Source organism: Triturus cristatus, chromosome 6, assembly GCF_964204655.1.
Source record: "Triturus cristatus chromosome 6, aTriCri1.1, whole genome shotgun sequence".
NCBI classification, from domain to species: Eukaryota; Metazoa; Chordata; class Amphibia; order Caudata; family Salamandridae; genus Triturus; species Triturus cristatus.
In genome coordinates this window covers 927,506,912-927,527,875 of record NC_140589.1, presented here as the reverse complement: position 1 = coordinate 927,527,875, position 20,964 = coordinate 927,506,912, and the positions used below count along the sequence as shown (strand labels likewise).

General features: G+C 47.3%; 1 protein-coding gene across 2 annotated transcripts in view; it reads right to left on the bottom strand.

The window, feature by feature from the left end:
* AHI1 (Abelson helper integration site 1) overlaps nt 1-20,964 on the bottom strand; it is a 971,238-nt gene that overhangs the window by 6,266 nt on the left and 944,008 nt on the right. The gene's annotated exons all lie outside the window — the stretch shown is intronic.

The following is a 20,964-nucleotide window of genomic DNA, read 5'->3' as shown; positions in this document are numbered from 1 at the left end:
ACACCTTGAATGAAGACCAGTGCCAACTGAAAGGAGGCAAAGCGGAGAAACCCACCTCGCAAGGTCCTCGCAGAACGGGGAGGATGGGTGGGCGTTAAGGAATCTGCGGCTAGACAACTTCTCTACCAGATACATCGTTACCGAAGGTAAGTAACTTGTACATCTGATAGAGATATCTAGCTGCAGATTCCTTAACTTAGAATATATACCATATCCATACCCCAAGGGGGAGGTGGGTCAGCAACAGAATAATAGAAAGTGCCCAAAAGCACAAAGCTGGCCACAAAAGGACGGATTAAGGTGAAAGCTGTGGCATCAGCTATTGAGCAACCCAAGCAGCTCAGAGAGCAAAAGACAATGGGAGGCAAGGTATTACAAGACAGCCAGAATGGCGCGAGACCATACCTGTGTGAGCATGAGATGTAGAAATGGCAGTAAGCCATATCCCAGAACCTTAGAGAGAGTACTTAACGAGGAACTACTCTCACAGCTTAATGGTGCACCAAGTTGGCACAACCGAAAGCTAGAGGGCAATATGGACGTAACCAGAGCCCAACAGGGGAGCCAGTGCAAGGAATGCCGGACAGGCAGCATCCAGGAAGCAAGAAGGAATTGAGCACTGGCTGAGAAGGATATGCAAGAACAGAAGACACACCAAGTGACCCCCTTAGTCACACGAAGACGACAGGGGTGGAGAGCATTACGCTGAAGTACACCGAGGCGAACCACAACGATAGCATGCACATAGCAGACAGCTATGGAGACCACAACGTGGTGTGGCTAAGCTGAGTATGGGACTGCCCAACAAGTGAGTTGGAAGGCCAAGGGGAGAACGCACCCACGGAAGATAGAAGCGCAGGACGCAGCACCCGGGACGACCTCCATCAGAGGAGCTGTCCCGCAGGCACACCAGACACAGATGAGGGTAACACCCAGAGTAAAAAGTCACATCTGAAGAGTGTGGTATCCTAGGCACTGAAGGTGCCCCTAGGAACCGTGGAGAAGAACACTAATAGCTGCTGATAACATCAGATTACCAGCCCACCACCTCCGACCTGGAGGGGAAATGCACCCCCATAAAAGAGATTGACTGTGCAGCATATGATCGGGACAAAGAAGACTCTAGAAAGAGTATCCAGGAGTGGAGGCCTACCTCAGGGAGTGGAACCCTGGGAAACCTTAATCCGAAGATGCAGGAACATGCACAGAAGTGCAGTTAAAACTTTGTAAGAAAAAACCCGCCGTACAAACAATGGCATGGCAGAGTATAGGGTACCCACCTGCTCCCCGAATAGGAGGATATAGGACCAGACTTCGCAGAAGGGAAGAGAGGTGGAGGTGTGTAGAAAGGGATACCCAATGGCCAATCCGAGGATACATGTATATATATCAAAGAGGGGCCCAGCCACGAGACCAGGCAGCTGCGGGTACGATAGGAGGACCCGCCAGATGCACCTGGGGCAGGAGGAAGCTTCATTTTGAAGCGTGTTGAAATACTCTGAAAAGAGATAGAACAAGGAGAAAACCGCTAGAAGAGGAAAATGAGGTACACACGCAAGGCTCAAGCCAGGCGAGACCTGAGGCGCATAGGAGACAGTGCCAGAAGGCACAACACTAGAAACCGTCCAACGGTAAGCAAATAGCATCAGTAGGTGTAGGGAGCCCAAGGGAACTTCCACGCCTGCCTGGCGCAGAGCGGAGCTACACAGAAGCATACAGGTACCCCACCTGGAGTATGGCACACCCCCAAGAAAAACAGGGGAACACCTCTTAGGGTAAACCAAATTTAGAGGACAGAACAGAACGACCTGTGGAACACCGCCACAGTAGGCTTACTGCGAGCCCAAAAACACATAGTCCAAGAGGCGGACGTTAAATGAAAGGGTAACCACCCCAGGATATGACAACGTGAGACCCGCCAAATACAGACCTATGGGGGAGGGCAAAAGCCCGCAAGGAGGCGCCGAACTGCCGAATCGGCGTGGGCATCAAAGAAAAGGACTCCATTTAAGGGCAGGTCAACAAGGCGTTCCCCAATATTCTACGCGAAGACGCCATCCCGTAACCAAGCATGGCGTCGTAGTGCAACCGAACCAGCCATAGCGTGGCCTAATGAATCCGAGGTATCCAGGGCCAAGCGTATAGTAAATTCCGTCACGGATAAGACGGAGGAGGTCAACACGAGCACCCGCAGAAGTGGAAGTTAGAAGAGACTCAGCAGAGTCCCAAAGGGCAGAAGCAGCCCAAGCCAAGACACACACTGTATTAAGTGATCGAAGTGCAGCGCTAGTGGAGGCGAAAATATTATGACCCCACGACTCAAGCCATCTGGACTCCCGGGAGGGAGGAAGCAGCAGCTGAGGCAAGGAAGGAAAAGCAACTTGCAGAACCAACCCCTGAACGTCTGGCTGAACAAATAAACAAACCGGATCATTTGGAGCAGGGCGGTGGCGGTGCATGATAGAATGAGCCACTGGATCACCTGATGCCGGCCGAGCCCAGGTGCCCAGGAGGGCATCATAAAGAGAAGCTTCGAAATAAAGAAGAGGCTCTATATTCCCTGAACCGTGGTGGAGGACATCCAACAGAGGATCAACAAGCAGAGGGACCGAAGGGGGCTGCATACTGAGAATGCGGGCGGCCATGGAGACAACTCTTAGAAATGCCGCACCAGCCTCGGTAGCCCTTCGAGGAGGGGAAAACAACTCATCTGTGGGTGAGGGTTGTAAACTGAGGCTCCCACCTCAAGGAGGGCTTCCGATGAATGGAGGATGACACCAATGTCCAAATGAAGGAAATCCCATGGACGAATGAGGGTCCTGATGGGGTTCCTGAGGAGGCAGGGAATCCGCCGGAGCCACAAATTCCAAGGGGGGGGGGAGGGGCAAGGACAAATCCGGCGGTGCCGGATGTTGGAGTAATGCCGAACTCTCCCCGGAAGCCTTCGGAGAGGAGTCAATGATCCGGCGTCGAGGCGGTGCCAGGAAAACCCCGGTTTGCACCGACTCTGCGTTGGCCGGCGCCGACTCGGCCTCGTCTGGGGCCGACTGGGCCCCGTCCGGCGCCGAGTGGGCCCTGTCCGGTGCCGACTCGGCCCCGTGCGGCGCCCACTCGGCCTCGTCTGGTGCCGATTCGGCCTCGTCTGACGCTGACTCGGCCTCAACCATAGTAGGCTCCGGCTCTGAAGAAAGGAACGGAGCCGGGGAGGAAAGTCCACGGCGCCGGACCGGCGCCGACCCCGCCTCAACCATAACAGGCTCTGACCTTGAAGTAAGGGACGGAGCCGGGGAGGCAAGGCCTTGGCGCCGGACAGGCACCGACCCCGCCTCGACCCCAACATGCTCTGACCCTGAAGTAAGGGACGGAGCCGGGGAGGCAAGGCCTCGGCGCCGTACCGGCGCCGGCTCGGCCTCCGAAAAGGCAGCCTTCCTGTCTGGAAGGCTGAGGAGGGCTCGGAGCCAAACTGCGAGCACCAGCAACCACCTGTGATGCCACAGGGAGTCCCACCGGACTATGCGGCACGCTAGGGGTGCTATGGGTCAAAGAGGGGGACCCAGCCGGGCCGCGCCCTGATGATGCCATATCTCCATCATCCCTACAGGCAAGGGGCTGAATAGGCACCGGGGGTGGACCCACCGGCGAACCTACTGGAGACCCCGCATATAGCGGAGGGTCCGAGGATGCCCTACGGAGAGGAGGGGACCCAAGGGAGGCCTGCAAGGCCGCGGCATAGGCCGCCATTTGGGTCAGAGTCCCCCCCACGCTCAGGAAAGGCGGATAGGGGAGGGACGACTCCCGGTGGCGCACGTCCGGAGAGATCCGGGAACTAGTGCCCTAGCCAACCAAAGGAAGGGAGGTCAAGGACCTTGGCAACATGCGCTGAGACTTACCGGAAAGGGGTGAGTGATGCGCATAGGAACCAGACGGCGACCGACTCTGCAAACGGAACCCACTGACTCTGGGACCTGTCGCCGAAGAGGAGGCCAGGGGGCTGGGCGATTCGAACCGGGACAGGCGAGCCGGCAGTAACTTCATCCGGTGCTCCCGCCGGGACTTCGGCTTGAGCTGTTGACAGGCGTTACAATCCGTCGAGTCGTGGTGTTCGCCCAGACACCACATGCAGATAAGGTGTGGGTCTGTCACGGACATTTGCCGCAAACAGGATGTACACGTTTTAAAGCCCGAAGGTATCGCACACTGTTCCAGACACAAAGGCGTCAAAGGCGGCCTGAAAACAGGCCAGAGGAACCGCTTACTCTGGATCTGCGTTGCACGCAGAAAAGAAGGAGATGGACGTCAGCGCGCCGGGAGGGACTTATATGATCTCACTGACGTCACGTCTGTGAACGACGTCAGGGCGGGGTCGTGTGGCGCCGTTCCCCGGCACGCAGAGGTGCTGCTGCTGCAAAAAATTCAGGATCCAGTCTGATGCCTGGGGATGATTCTAAGTTAAGGAATCTGCGGCTAGATGTCTCTATCAGATATAGAGTATATTTGTAAAGCACACGTTCACTCATGGGCATATCTTGGAGCTGAATAACATGTTTATTGTTACCCAACTCAATTAGAGTCTATTTTATCGACCTCAGAAGAATGAAAGGCTGAGTGGACCCACCAGGATTTGAACCTGTGACCATGAGCTCAAACACAAAGGGCAGGTCCTAGTATTTTTGGGGCCCTGGGCAGAAGGGGAATGTGCGAGGCACCTCTAGTTTGCGTAGACGTGACCCATTCAGGGCTGTCTGCATCTCAATAGATGCCCAGCTCCTGAAGCTCCAGCCCCTTCCTCTCAGCCACCTAACATCACCTCTTAACAGCTGATCAAGGGCTGAAGGTGTGAGGGTTGCTTATCTCTGCACTGCCAAGGAGCTTGACAGTAGGGCAATAGCCATCCCGTTGTGCCTCTGCATGGGTGGGGGGTGGAGGCCTAATTGCCGGACAAACTTGAGTTTGCAACTGTAAATGGGGAGGGGGGCCCCTCCCCTCAGTTCCCCTTGTTACACCATAGCAGTGAGGCCAGGGGAGGGGGCCTCCTAAGGTGGCGCACTTGCAAGGTGGCACCTTTCATGCTGTAGTCTGACTGTCGCACTGGTGCGGGGCCCCATGTTGGAGGGCTGACTACGGGGCCCTGGGCATCCTCCCACACTGCACATGCCTAGCGCCAGCCCTGCAAACAGAGGCCACTGTTTTGAACATGTGACCGTGAGCCCAAACACAGGCCCCTAGAGTGGACACATTAGTTGACTACTATGCCACTAGACCAGGCTTGTTTATACCCAGAGACTTGCAATATCCATGCACAAAGTGACACAGATCACACATACATGCACATAAGGGGACAGAGCAACACACCTACAGTTGCACAGCTACCAGCACAGGCAGATAACCACACACAAAGATCACCAAACATGCAGGTACCCATGCACACTGAACACAGAATCTACAGGCAACCATGAGCAAAGTCTACCAGATATGCACACATAAACCTAGAGACATACTAGTACTCATTCAATACATTCCTACAGGCATCCACGTTCTCTTTCTGGCAGACATACAACCAGAGCTTTCAATCGAAATATAGAAGTGCAGGTACTCACTCTTTAGAGTACCTTTTGGCTCCTGAGAAATGCAGGTACTCTCCCATTAAATGTACTGAAGCAGCACTGAGAAGTGAAGGTACTCTCCAATTAAATGTATTGCAGCAGCGCTGAGAAGTGCAGGTACTCTTCTATTAAATGTACTGAAGCAGCGCTGAGAAGTGAAGGTACTTTCCCAATAAATGTATTGCAGTGCTGAGAAGTGCAGGTACTCTCCCACTAAATGTATTGCAACAGTGTTTTGAAGTGCAGGTACTCTCCCATTAAATGTACTGAAGCAGCACTGAGAAGTGAAGGTACTCTCCAATCAAATGTATTGCAGCAGCGCTGAGAAGTGCAGGCACTCTCCCATTAAATGTACCAACGCAGTGCTGACAAGTGGAGGTACTCTCCCATTAGATGTATTGCAGCAGTGCTGAGAAGTGCAGTTACTCTCCCATTAAATGTACTGAAGCAGTGCTGAGAAGTGCAGGTACTCTCCCATTAAATGTATTGCAGAGCTGAGAAGGGCAGGTATTCTCCCACAAAATGTATTGCAGCAGTGTTGTGAAGTGGAGGTACTCTCCCATTAAATGTACTGAAGCAGCACTGAGAAGTGAAGGTACTCTCCAATCAAATGTAACGAAGCAGTGCTGACAAGTGGAGGTACTCTCCCATTAGATGTATTGCAGCAGTGTTGTGAAGTGCAGGTACTCTACAGGTACTCTCCTATTAAATACATTGCAGCGCTGAGAAGTGCAGGTACTCTCCCATTAAATGTATTGCAGCAGTGTTGTGAAGTGCAGGTACTCTACAGGTACTCTCCTATTAAATGTATTGCAGCGCTGAGAAGTGCAGGTACTCTCCCATTAAATGTATTGCAGCAGTGTTGTGAAGTGCAGGTACTCTCCCACTAAATGCATTGTAGCAGTGCTGAGAAGTGCAGGTACTCCCCCTTTTAAAGTAGAGTAGTGCTGGTACTCAGTACCGGACGGCACGTGCCCATTTAAAACACGTCACACAATCACCCTTGCTCACACATACCGACAACCAATAGGTAGTAGTAGCCCTAGACGAGGTGCGCCAACACAAGAGCACGCACGTGGGCGGATACGGACAGACAGACAGCTGCTGAGAATCAGATAGATTGATGAAGGCATCAGGTTCCCTTAATTCTGAGCCCACCTGAGAAGGTCATCAAATATGAAGCGAGTAAAGAGTGGAAGGAGTCAGTGCTTGGCCTCTCGAGAACTCACTTCCACTGGGTGAAGGAAATCACCCAGTGGAAATTTTTGCCCTGAAAATCATTGTTCTTTTTTTGATATAAAGAATACTTTTAGATAACACAGCTGTGCACACTGCAAGGCCGCGCCATCCTTGGCCTCTTTGGAATAATAATACACAGGAAGCACAGCAGTTAAGTACCTGCACCAATCAATAACTACCATATGTCACATTTGGGATTGCAAGACGTACTCCAAACACGTGCGTTTAGTACTGAGATTTGCTTATACTAATGATTCCTTTAAAGAGCGTTAGTGCAATTGGGTCAAATGGAAAAAAGAAAATAAACCGGCACCAAATCCTAAAATGTGATGCTTTCTTAAATGAAAACCCACCTCTACAAATATTGTCCTTAAAGTACAAGGAGTGATGTGGCAACACTAGATTGCATGCATTAACTACACTAAGTATACATTTCCACATGGAACGCATATTAGATGTTTGATTTCACGATTTCATTCACCTCATTTAAACGTGTGTTATATTGGTTAGTCTTTGAAACGTTTTAGTTACACTTTTTTTTTCATTTCACTGAACAATAAGGATCTCATTTAACAGTTGTAGCCCTTCTCACCGACGAATAGTTATTGACGCACAAAAAGCACCAGTGGCTGTTTTGCACTCCATTTCCCATCACCTCCGAATTTATATATATTTTTAGATGTGGCTAGGCAGCGCAGCTGACTGTAAGATCTATTTTCACCAATTCTTAACCCCCCCCCCCCTTAACTCTACCCATCTACCCAGCAGAGAACTGGCCTCACAATGTATGAAAATCATCACACATTCAATTATCACGTAGATGTATTTTATAGAGAAAACAAGGTTTTTATTTTACTTATAAAAAAGCAACCTGCAAAAATTCATTTTTTGCTTTAGTCAGATTGAAAAAGCTAGCCTGACTGGCAGACATAATACGGTGAATCTGAGTCTACATACCTCCTGCAACACATCATTCTAATGCTATACTTAGAAAAAAACTCCAAAAACTCTTTCAATTAGCAGTTTAATGTATGTATGTATATGATGTTTCTATAGCGCAAACAGAGGCAAAGCGCAGTGCAGCACTGAACATGGCTATAGAAAAGCATAAAGTCAATGAGTAATAGGAGAGGAAGCTGGTTTGTGGATGGTTAAGGCATTGTGATTCACACTCTTTAAAGAGGTGAATCTTCAACTCTTTCTTTCATTGGAGCAGTGCACTGCTTACAATTTGCAGGGTTTTGGTGGAATTTACAAACCACTTAGTCTCCGGCCTCAATGGCAATATTGGTACTATATTACACAAGTACTGGTTATTTATAACAAGGCCACTGGAAATATGCAATTCTGCAGTTTGTCCCCCTCATAACTATTGATTTGCAGCATTTGCAAATAATCCATCATCTGCTGCATAATATGCAGATTAAAAAAAATGGATTTGTTTCTAGCTCAAACGGATCAAAAGTTACTAAAAACGTAGCAACGTGGGTTCACGCGCAGCGGTTGGTATTTTGCAAAGGTTTACTGGTCATCTTTTGGCTGCCTTTTCCTGTATTTGGTTGCTAAACTGGTACTTAGGAGGGGAAATCTTAAACAGACGGAATTACCATGAGTAAAAATGACGAAATAGTGAACTAATAGTCTAAACAAATGTGTTGTGTTATGCCACATTATTTGCCTTTTCCTGCCACATAATATAGGCAGCCTCGCCACATAATTTGGGGTTCCCCTGCCGCATAATTCCAGTGGCCGTGTGTGTGTATATATTTATATATATATATAAAAAAAAAAACAGATTAAAGTTATGTTGTAGTTAGGTGAATATCTCAGTGAGAATGTTAACATATTGAACTAAAAAAAAACGACAGAAATTCACCTGTTGTAGGTAGAAGAGCTAACTATAACTTGCGCTCCCGCCATGCACTGCTTAGGACCTCACATATTACTTCACTTGTGACATGTTCTATGTCATCATTTATGACATCACCGTTTTTTTTTAAACAAACTTTATTGAAAACCATAAGTAGATTGCAGTGTGTCTCATCAAATACATATGGGGTTTTTCGTTTTACAATCGTATACAAATATCAGTTCTGTACAGACTAAAGTCGAGTAGCACATTACAATATAACATAGTACAGTCAGTACACTTAAGTGACAATTAACGCAAGCATTGAAGATGTGACAAGATCACTAAAGGTGAGTGCATACAATAATTTGAACTATTCCGTCCTCGTAAACCCCTCCCTCCACCCTCCTTCCTGGTCTGCCGTTTTTTGTGTGAGTGTCGGCCTATTACGCCTACAAAAATATCATTTTCTATCCGTTGCTGCTGGTGTGCGGGTGGATTGCAGATCGAGCCTGTTCGGGATCTGCGGCTCGTGTGCTTCTATTTATAACTGGGTAGGTTATGGGGTAGGATGAATGTGTGTAGGTAGGAGATCTATCTGTTTAAAAACTTCTAACATGAGTTCCCATTCCATAGAAATGGGGTGTTTCTGAAGTCCACGCGCTTCCTCCCGTCTAAGTGCCACACTTTCGGCACTGCCCCACCGGATTACGTCTTCTTGCCATGTAGGTAATGGAGGGCACCTAGGGAACTTCCACCGCATAGTGATTGCTCTTATGGCCAATATAAGGGCATGGTCTAAGAAGCACAATTGGACCTTCAGTGCACTGGTAAGCTTGCGGAGGCCGAGCAGACACTCCAAGATGTTGTCTTTAATTGTTAGGTGCGTAACCTCCACAAGAGTATTCCGGATCTTACCCCAATAATCTCGGAGGTGAGGGCAAGCCCACAGCATATGGATGAAGCTCGCCTCCTCCGCCTTGCATCGTGGGCAGCAGTGTTGGGCTTCTGGGAACATGCGCTGTATTCTCTTTGGGGTTAAGTAGGATCTGTGTAGGACCATAGTTTGTATACATTTGAGTTTAGCATTACGGGAAACCCATTTGGGATGTTCTAGGCTGCTCGCCCAGTCTTTATCAGTTAGGTCCGTGTCAGTAGCCCCTGCCCATTTTGTGCGGAGATCCGTGAGTGCAATAGAAGCTTTTGCTCGAATTCCTGTGTATAGCCATTTAACCAGATGGCCACCCTTCCCCATGTAATACAGTAAATGTACTAGTTCATGTTGTGATGGTTCGTAGTGCTGGGGCGCCCATGTCACTCTAACATAGTGAACGATCGTTGCGTGTAGCAGATAAAGGCGATCTGGTGCGCCGGTAATTCGTAAAAAAGTGTCACGGTCTAGAAGGTGCCATCACTAAATAGTGACCCAATCTCCTCCACGCCAACTTCCACCCAGTCCTGTATTCTGGTCATCGTGAGCTTGCCCCCGGGTATTGGTATACCAGGTAATGGTATTTTCCTCGCGTATGGGATCATCCCTGAGGTGTAAGTTAGGGCCTTCCTCCAATATTGAAGTGCAGTTTTTAGCAATGGAGGTCCATCCAGGGGAATATTTATTTTTGGGAGCAGTAAAATGTGTAGGGTTTCGCGTTCTAAGTCGGGGGTGTTGTAACCTATTTCCTGCAGGTTCCAGCCTGCTGTCCAGTAGGACAGCCATTGGAGCTGACATGCATAATAGTATGCCCTCAAATCGGGGACCCCAGTCCTCCCTTGTGGGGCTCTAACTGTAGCTTCTTCAGACTAACCCTACGTCGGCCCTTCCCCCATATGAGCTATAGGAGGAGTGTGTCCAGGGTGCGAAAGGTGGACTGTGGAACTAATAGGGGTAAATTTACAAAGAAATATAAAAGGCGGGGAAGCATTACCATCTTGGAGATGGCAATCCGCCCCATTACTGATATCGGTAGGAATGTCCAGAAAGATATCCTAGAGCGTATAGCATTGATGGCTTTCAATAGATTCCCATCCAGTTGGTCCACCTGTGTCCTATATACTTGGATTCCCAAGTATTTGAAAGTATTATGTGCTACAGGCAACTTGTAGGTACCGAATTGAAGCTCATCTGGGCGGGGTTCGTCCCGGAAATAGAAGGCTTTAGATTTCCCCTCATTAACGGCCAAACCAGAGATGCTTTCGAAGGTGGAGAAAATGCTGGGAAGGGGTTCCGCCCCGGCTGTCAGGTCGCGTAGGTAAATGAGGATATCATCCACATATATTGAGATTAAGTGTGCGGTGCAATCTATCGGTATCCCCAGATGTTCGGCCGACTGTCTCAGGGCTATCGCTAGTGGCTCCGAAGCTAAAACAAACAGTAATGGGGAAAGAGGGCACCCCTGTCGTGTGCCTCGGTGAATAGTATATTCACATGAGATATGGCTCCCCGAGCGTGCTCTGGCGGTGGGGTTGATGTAGAGTAGACGTACCCACAGGAGGTAATCTGAGGGGAGACCAAAACGCTGTAGGGCCGTGAACTTGTATCCCCATATTATGGAATCAAATGCCTGACGTAAATCCAAAGCCACTCATCCAGCATTGGTATAGTCCGCAGGGGTAGCCGCCATGATGTGATGTAATCGTCTAGTGTTTAGGCAAGTGCTGCATGTAGGAAGAAACCCGCATTGGTCTCAATGTTTAAGGGTATTTAGGACAGGCAGTATTCGATTAGCTAGCGCCGTGCTTAGGATTTTGTATTCGGTCGCTAATAAGGACAAGGGCCGATAGCTAGATAAGTCAGTGCTATTGCGTCCGGGCTTGGGAAGTGAGACGACTAAGGCTTGCATGGTGGAGTGTGGTAAATGACCGGAGAACCAAGGCTATCTTATATAGTTCCTCCAGCTTAAGGACTAGGATGTCTGAGTAAGGTTCATAGAATTCGATGGGCAAGCCATCTAGGCCGGGGGCCTTATTGTGGTTTAAGCCTTTGATTGTGGCTCGTATTTCGTGATGGGTCCTGAGAGATCTTTCCGTGCATCTGCTGTTATACAGGGGAATGTCAGTCCATTTAAGAAGTCGTCTACTAGCATATCGTTGGTGTATGCTGGTGCGGCAAATAGATTGCCAAGGTAAGTACAAAAGGCCTTGTTTATCTCAAGTTGCGTATGTACTAAACCCTTATTTGGTGTTTGTATGCAAGTGATGATGGGCGGTTCCGGGCTATCCCGTAGAATCCAGGCCAGCAGCGTACCAGACTTGTCAGCCTCAGTATGCTCCCGCTTTGTGAACGCCCGATGGCCAATAACTCAAAGAGTTTCTAATGCCTCGGCATGTCTAATGCATGCGTCTCGCAGGGATTTCCGTTTGTCAGTCAGTCACCGCTGCTTGGCCAAATCAGTCATAAGGGTTTCTAAACTGATAAGGCTTTTCTGTACTTCTTGTCGAGCCCCCACCACAGACTTGATTGCGGAACCCCGCACCACCACCTTGAGCGCATCCCAGTCTATGAGGTTGGAGGAGGCTGTATTCCAATTTTCTGATAAGTAATTGGTAATGGTTGTGGATTTAGTGACGCGAAACAGTGCATCCTCCAGGAGTTGGGGCCATAGCCTCCAAGTAGGGACTGGGGTGGGGACTCTACCCCACGTAAGTGTAAGCTCCAAGGGATTATGATCGGAAAAGGTCTTAGCTAAGTAGGTGGACTGGTGTATTTGTGTGGCAATGGTGCGGGAGCATATGAACCTATCTATTCTGGTGTGGAGCTGGTGGACAGGTAATTAAAAGGAATATTTCCTATGTGTAGGGTGCAGTAGACGCCATACATCATTCAGTTTCCAGCCATTTAACCTTGTATTCAGAAGGTCAGCTTGTTTGCGGGCGCCAGCACTATGTAATGCGGGATGGGATCTATCTAAGTCCACATCGAGGACAGTGTTGCAGTCGCCACCCAGAATCCAGGGAATAGTGTCCCACCCTGTCGGGGCCCTACTTAAGTAATGAAAACATATATCCTGATCAAAGTTCGGGGCATAGATACTTCCCAGAACCACAGGTAGTCCATCTAGGGTACCCTTCAGTAATATATATCTACCCTGGTCATCAGTGTGGCGATCCAGCTCTGTAAATGGAACCCCATGACGAATCCATATGGTTGCCCCTCGTGCAAAGGCAGAGTAATTAGTAATTGATATATGGCCCCTCCACTTTTTACGGGTCTTCAAGGCCTCCGAATCCATAAGGTGGAATTCTTGGAGGAAGACAATGTGTGCTTTCCACCTAAGGAGGTGGGCATGAACTCGGTGTCATTTATGTACCGCCCGAGCCCTCGAACATTCCAGGTCAGCAAGTTATATGAACCTCAGGTGGAGGTGTTGCTAGGCATAGGTGAATATTGTGATCGGTGCTCCCACTAATTCGGAGCCAATGAACTGACGCAGACCAGGAAAACCCTTTCCCTTTCAAACTAAATGCACTCGGCGCAGCCCTTAAACTGTGCTGGGCCAAACAAATAACCACAACATACATGTTCCATGAAACGGTGCGTTCGCTTTGTGGGGGGTCGTTGCTGCCGATCATAGCATTACTTACTTGGCTGCAGGGCTCTGGTAGTCTACAGAACCCTGGGGGGGGGTGTTTAGTATATATATCAATTTAGTTAGTAAATGATCACCCAGGGTGGTCTGGGACTGGCCCACTAGAGACTTACTACTGCACTTTCCTCCCAATTCCGATGCCATACTTACTGTAACGCTTTGACCTCTCCAACGTCTTTGAGTAAAGGGATGTTCAGAGTGCTCCAGATGTCCTCTCCCCCCGCACGCAAGTACTGTTTATGGTACTAAAGCACTCTGCACAGTTGAAGTGGCGGGTAGTTGGAAATCCGTCTAGCAGGGAGGCAGGTGGAGGGGGGGGGGGGTTTGATTAAGGTACTGTTTAAGTTTGTACTCCTTTTTAGGTCTCGCCTTGCTATCGCGTAAGTGATCGCAAAGCGAGACTATTGTAAAAGGGCATTTCAAAGTGCTCCCAAAAAGCGGATTGCATTGCTAGCACGCGCACAATCACGCGCTTGGTGCCGCCATGCACTCCGCTTTTTGGGAGCACTTCAAAGGGTCCGCTCCCCAGCCTGGAATGCGCTCCCCCGCCCCCACCAAACGCACACGCCAAATTTGCTTTCACTTTCGCGCCGCGAGCAGACACGCCAAATTTGCTTTCACTTTCGCGCGGCGAAACGCAAATCATAACTAAGCAAATCATTTAATATCACCGTGCCTCAAAATGAATGGGTCTGTAATGCAACTGGTGCCCATGTAAAGCGCTGTTATAACCTTCGGGTCGCGTTCGCGCTATATAAAACTTCAACAACAAAAAAACTCGGAAAAAATGAAAACCATCGGAAGCAGTGCTTCCAGTATTTTACATGATTCATTTCGAAACCACAAGGGGCTTTCGAGGCTCTTCCTCCGGAGGGGTGTAGACGAGTATGCACATAAGAAACATATTGCCCATTAACATGTCTAAATAGGGGTGTGGGTGGGTACGAACAGTAAGGGACAGTGCAGATGACTTCGAGCCAGGCGCGCAACGCACATTGGGATCAAAGGGCTTCAGCCCCACTCCCCTCACGTCGTGGGTGGCAACCCAGGCTGAGACGGCTTCCTGGGCACCCGAGTACTTCACAGGTCTTTAAAAGACCATTTGCTGTGAATGAGGCTTTGCTGTTTTTCACCCCTTCTCAGAGCCCCTGCATCTCCACTCTTAACTACTGCTGGAAGAGTCATCCCCCCACCCGAAATTATTTCTTAGCCCCCTCGAAATTTGGCTCTAGTTGCGCCCCTGCTACAAGTGTATCTAAAGGTTGATGGTGACCAAGCTTGCACCACTGAGCGCCGCTCCTCTAGATGTGTGCACCAGGGTGCCGCTGCTCTCATGTCTGTGTAAACAAGTCTGGTGCCCGCCCAGCGGGAACAGTAGTGCATATTTGAGCTGAGCCGCACATAGCTTTTTCTTGACTGTTTGAATGGAAGTCCGTTGACGCTGGACCATTATGGTGTAATCGGGGTAAAGGGAGATACGCTGGTTTTCTAACTGGATCTGCGCATTCTCTCTCGCTTTTTGTAAGAGCACATCGCGGTCTCTGTAGTTTAGTATTTTTACAATCAAAGGTCGAGGAAGCGCTTCAGCCTTTGGCGCCCCAGTCGGAATTCGGTGCGCCCTCTCCACACAAAAATATGGTGATAAGCCATCCTGAGCTACATATTCCCAGAAGCAAGCTTCCATGAAGTCTGCAGGTTTAGTGCCTTCGCTTCGCTTCGCTCCGGAAGACCAATGACGCGTATGTTATTTCGGCGGTTTCTGCCCTCTGCATCCTCGATTCGATCCTGAAGGCCATTAATTTGGTGCTGTAGCTGTTTTATTTGCGTAGTATGTTCAGCAAGTTGAGGGTCCATGCTGGTCAGGGCTTTCTCATGTTCTTGTACTGTATCGGCGAGTTTCCCATGATCTGCTCTGAGGAGAGTGAGGCCACTTGTAAGGGCTCCAATTTGTTGTTCTATCACTTTCCGAGAGTCTCTAATTTCCTTTAATATCAGGTCAAGTTTATCGGAGGGAGTCCCGGCTGACTCGGAAGAGGAGGCACTTGACGATGGGGCTCCGGCAGTAGTTTCAGGCACTCCGGTGGGGCCTCCCGCAGCAGGGGTATTGTCCAAAACCTTTCCCTTGTGTCTCCCCATGTTGGTCGTCGGTGTTTAGTGGGTGCAGCTAGGACGTGCAGAGTGGCGGCAGAGGGGAGGCAGTCTAACACGACGTAGGCCCAGCAGCACTCAAACGATTCAGTGATCCAGACAATGGTACCTCCCAATAGTCATTTAATGTAGATCGAGGTGCTTCATGCCGAAAGCGACGTTGCTAATTACCCCAGATGAATGATTATGTGTCGCAAGGGGGGTGGAGGCTGTCAGGTGCCCCTCGCTGCCAGGAGCCTCATGAGAGTCCACAATGAAGCCAACCAGACGGCGACGTTTGACTATGCGGAGGCAGGCTCTAAGTCTGTAGGATGTAGTGTTGACTGGCACTCACTGTGACCAGCCCCCAGCGCAATTTACTAAAAGTGTTAGTAATACACGCATTAATTTCTTGGACGTATGGATCATTGCCAAAAATGGCAGGTTGGAGGTGGACTTGTTCACCAAACCAACCGACAGAAACACTTTACTGGACTACTCGTCAGGGCACCCACGTAACCTCAGGGACAACTTGCCCTACGGGCAGTTCCTGAGGGTACGACGTAATTGTACAGATAAGAACGATTATTTTAGGAATGCCAAGAACCTACAAGAGAAATTGGTGAAAAGAGGTTATCCTAAACGATTAGTTAAAGGAGCACTCAAACGAGCTTGGTACACACCCCGGGAAAATCTACTTATACCCAAAAACAAAAAAGAATCTGAGCAACTGGTTTGTGTACTGACTTTCAGCCCCAAAGCAAATAAGGTTAAACAGATTATTCTAAGGAACTTGAGGCTGTTGGACCATCTAAACATTCCTAAGCCCTTGTTTGCCTTTAGACGTGGCAGGAATTTGAGAAACCACTTGGTAAAAGCTACTCGACAATCGCCCATATCCACAGATATAAGAGGCCTATTGGGGTTACCAAAAGTTATAGGGCACTTTAAGTGCAACAATTGTGTGGTGTGTGTCCATACCAAAGACTCAAAAGCAGTGACGATTCATGAAAAAATACATAAACAGTTATGCTTTTCAAATTGCAACACGAAAAATGTTGTGTATTGTGTGACATGCCCGTGTGGATGTTCCTATATTGGACAAACCACACAAGCTGTCAAAATGCGGATTATCCAGCATAAATCCCGCATTCGTTGCAAGACCATGGGGGCTCCCATGGTCCAACATTTTATGGAAAATGGACATGGAGAAAATGATCTGGAGTGGACTATTCTGGCAGTAGTGAAAGCCCCCACTAAAACATCTTTACAGAAAAAATTAAATAACTTAGAAGCTCGTCTGATAGAAAGATATCAGACCTCTAGTAGGGGTCTAAATGACCGTGATGAGGTTTGGTCGTTGATTGGAAATTGAACTGCCTTGTAACTCTAGACTTGGGTCATCTTTAGGTAATTTCAGGAAGGGCGCGCTAATCTAAGGGGGCGCCAGATTATGAATGCTTGTGATTTTTGCTACTCACACTGTCTCTGTTGCATGTAGACTGTAGAATGCTTATAATGTGTACCCTCGGTGGTTCATCCGTAGGGTTCTCCTCCGCAGTTTGGTTATGATCATAATAAATGTAGTGTATAATTGTATAGGTGTATATATGTATATATTGTACAGAATTGTGTGTGTAGAAGGGAGCTGTGTGCTTTCTCCCTTCCCTAAGGTGTGATGACCTTGCCGTGCATACAGTGCTTTCTTTTTCCGCCCCTCTTTTTCTATTCACTTAAGGGGTGTATTTATTATTATTTTTTATGCAGGTTCCGCTGATGGATTTATTTTTATGATTTTATTATTGTATATTTATATATTTTTTTTGTTGGGAGCGGGTCACCGGCGTTTGTAATTTTATATATCTACCCTCTTGTGGATGTCGGACGAACAAATATTGAAGAGCGTAACGGCCAACTCCTAGTCCTCTGTCTATGTTACTGCTGGCAGAGGGAGGGATTTGTGCAGAGCGGGAGCCTTATTTCCGGGTAGGACGCTTAATGCCCCGTTGTTACACCACCTTTAGCGTGTGTGGATTGGCGTTGAAGTGAGGATTTCATGTGGAGACTGACCCGACTTTGACCTAGTAAGTGGATCAATAGCCTTGGTGACGCTGCTATAGATGCGATTAGAGTCGCTCTACGGGTTCTAAAAGTTAGTATATCTCGATTGTTTTCAGAAACGTAGTGGAGAACCGGTGGTCGGATCTCATGGGAAGTACCTGGTTAGAAGCGCGCACAGCGGTTCAAAGGTAAGAGCGTTTCTTGAACGTTCTTGGTGATTGAACACCGTAAGGGACATAGGCGAAGATTAATTAACCTGCATATGTATATTATCTATCTATGCAGCCTACGTGATATTTTGTTAGATTGTTTCTCCCCTGTGTTGGCAGAACTTTTTTGTGTACCGATTGAGCAGCCACGCAAGATAGAAATAAGGAAGATACATGTAAGTGTATCTGGATAAGATCATGCTGTAGGGGTGTAATGTTTTGAGTTTTGGTCAAGTTATATTTGGGACATAATTGAGGCTTATGAGGATGGTGGTTCATTGATAAGTAACCTTGAATGCTGTCACCACCATCTAGTTAATTGTTAGTATGTGCACATTGGTGATGGAGGCATTGTTGATAACTATGAACTCATGTCACCTTGTTTTGTTTTTTCCCCCTTCGCCACTCTTTTCTTTCAATGAGTCACTTTGTGGTCAATGGGATGTAAGGTTTATTTGGTTCACTGTGGAGGGGTCCTGTGAGGGATCTTGGCATTGTTTGCACGGCCTGGTCACCATCCCTAGTCCCGGGGTTTTGTGGATGTGAGTAACGTTGTCCCCCTCCCCTTTTATTGTTATAGTTGTCATTCCATCCCTGTCCTGAAGAGGCCATAAGCTAATTTTGGCTGAAACGTGGTCACGTCGACAGACATTGGATGGAGGAGTCACCTGAGCTTCAGTGATTCACATACTGTCGTTGGGACACCTGTAAAACCTTGGGCCATTTTTGCCCCCCTTGCTTGTGTTTTCCCCCCCTTTTGTTTGACTACCTCCCACTGGTCCGCCTGCTACTTAGAAGGGGACACTGATGGGAATAATTTGTATTTGGGTTAATTGGTATGTGTAGTAGATGGTGTGTGCTATGTATTTAATTGATGTTGTGTGATATATGTTATTGTGTCTTTCTTTGAACAAGCGCCTGTTTTTTTGTGATATTTTGAAAATGATGTCAGATGTACTCTAAATGAATATTTGATACTCTTGAAGGGGTAATTAAATGTGCTCTTTTCATGAATGATTGATGTATTTTTTCCTTGATACCTTTTCTCTTAGATATATATATTGTCCCTTATACCCAGGTATCATAGGGTGATTTGGGTATACCACTGTTGCTTTTGACGAGTTTATTTACACTTTGTTAAGTGTGAGGTGATCAAAATAAGTTATGTCACATTGAATGTCGATAATAAGTTGTTATTGCTTTCACAGGGACGGCGCTTTGCCATCGAGAGATATAATTTTCCTACAGTGTTTTTGATATTGGTATGTTTTATTCATTGTGTTATTGGATGTTGATGTATGAACTGTGTATGTTTTGTAACTATAATTGTTGAGGATGTCCGAGCCCTATATGGTGAGTTATTCAGAGGAAGATATCAATAAATTGAAGCAGATCCCATCACTTTTGGGTGTAGACACCTCTGGAGTGAGGAATCTCAGTTCAGACAAGGGCGAACGGTTGATACAACTTAGGAAAAAGAACACTAGGACTCAATTGCATGCCCAAGTACTACTGGAATATTTAAAATCCAATACTATACCTGCAGGCTTGCAAGTTAAAAATATTCCTGTGATTTTTATAAACGATAAAACATACTTGGTTGACTTCAGTGGGGTTGGGACCAAGTGTTCCCGGGATTGGATTGTGTTATCTATCCAAACTGCCTTAAGGATTAGCGAAGAGGAATTTAAGGAAATCAAGAGATTAGAAGAAGAAATTGGAGAAGATACCACCATAACAGATGCTAAATCACTGTTAGAAACTATTGAAAAAACATTAGCTGATTTTAAAACCCATACAGTTAATTTGAAGACGTCTAAAGTAGTGAAAGACATCAAGAACTACAAATTAGAGTGGGTATATCCTTATTTAAAAGAGGACTTTTTCAAAAATAATAATCCAAGTAACCTCAATTTTCAATATAGAGGGAGATCACGGACCAAATTTGTTACCTTCTCGAATTCCTCGTCTGACTCGGAGTCAGGAGAAGGGGCCTCTTTTCAATCTTACCCCACATATCAGCCTTATTATCAATACCCTAGGGCTTACCCGCCTCCACCCCCTTTTTTAGACAGAGGTGGGAACAGGGGCCGCGGGTTCCGAAGAGGATGGCGAACACCTATGCCGCAGAATCAGGAACAGGGATTCTACAGGACACGCAACAAAGTGTACAGACGTTAAATCACAATGAGAGCCATAGTAACACTGGCCTGGAGTTGATGCCTATATACAATTTGTCCAACCACCCCTTGTCTGATGTGGAAACTACAGTTCTCCGAAAGGGGTTGTCTTTTGTGCCTACGGGAATGCAAGACCCTGTGGATACAAAAACTGAAGTGTTGCAGTTTCTCAGGAAAATTCGATTGAAGATCTTTTTTTCTGATTATAATGAGAGCAACGAAAGAAATTTCAGTGGCCTTAAAAAGAAGTCCTCCTTTTGCCCACAACGTTTGGCGATGCCTGAGGAAGTTTTGGTCTTCGAAGACCAAATCTTGCGTGAAATAGATCTGTTAAACTCTAAACAAATTTCGTTCAGATCGAATTTCTCAAAACAAGAACAACTGGCATTACAGGAACTAGCTAATAACCCCCTTACGGTTATTAAACCAGCCGATAAGGGTGGGGGAATAGTCCTATGGGATACCAAAAATTACGATGATGAAATCATAAGGCAATTAAGTAACAGGGAGCATTACCGCCCGATAACTGATAACCCCACAGCCAGGCTGAAAGCCCAAATTTTACACCTTACCACTGATGCCATGGAAGCAGGGTATTTGTGTAAAAAAGAATACGAGTTTTTAAATGTCACCGAACAGAAAATACCAAACATATATGTATTACCTAAAATACATAAAGATGTAGCCCAACCACCGGGAAGACCAATTATTGCCTCTTGTGGCTCAATTTTGGAGCCACTAGCGAAATATATTGATGTATTTTTCAAGCCATTTGTAGCCCAAACTAAAGCGTATGTGAGAGATACGATGGATCTCATTTCCAAAGTTGAACTCTCGTTGTTCGATGGGGACCAACAGTTGTTGGTCTCCTTGGACATCGAGAGTTTATATACTAATATACCACAGGATGAGGCACTGATGGTTATGAGACAGGTACTGGACACTAGACCGAGACCGCACATAGTTCCTTCTGAATTTCTGCTTGAACTGGCAACAATTTGTTTGAAAAATAATTTTTTTGCGTTCAAATCTGATTTGTTTTTGCAAGTCAAAGGTGTAGGGATGGGATGTTGTTTTGCCCCTGAAATTGCTAATCTAGTGATGGATTTT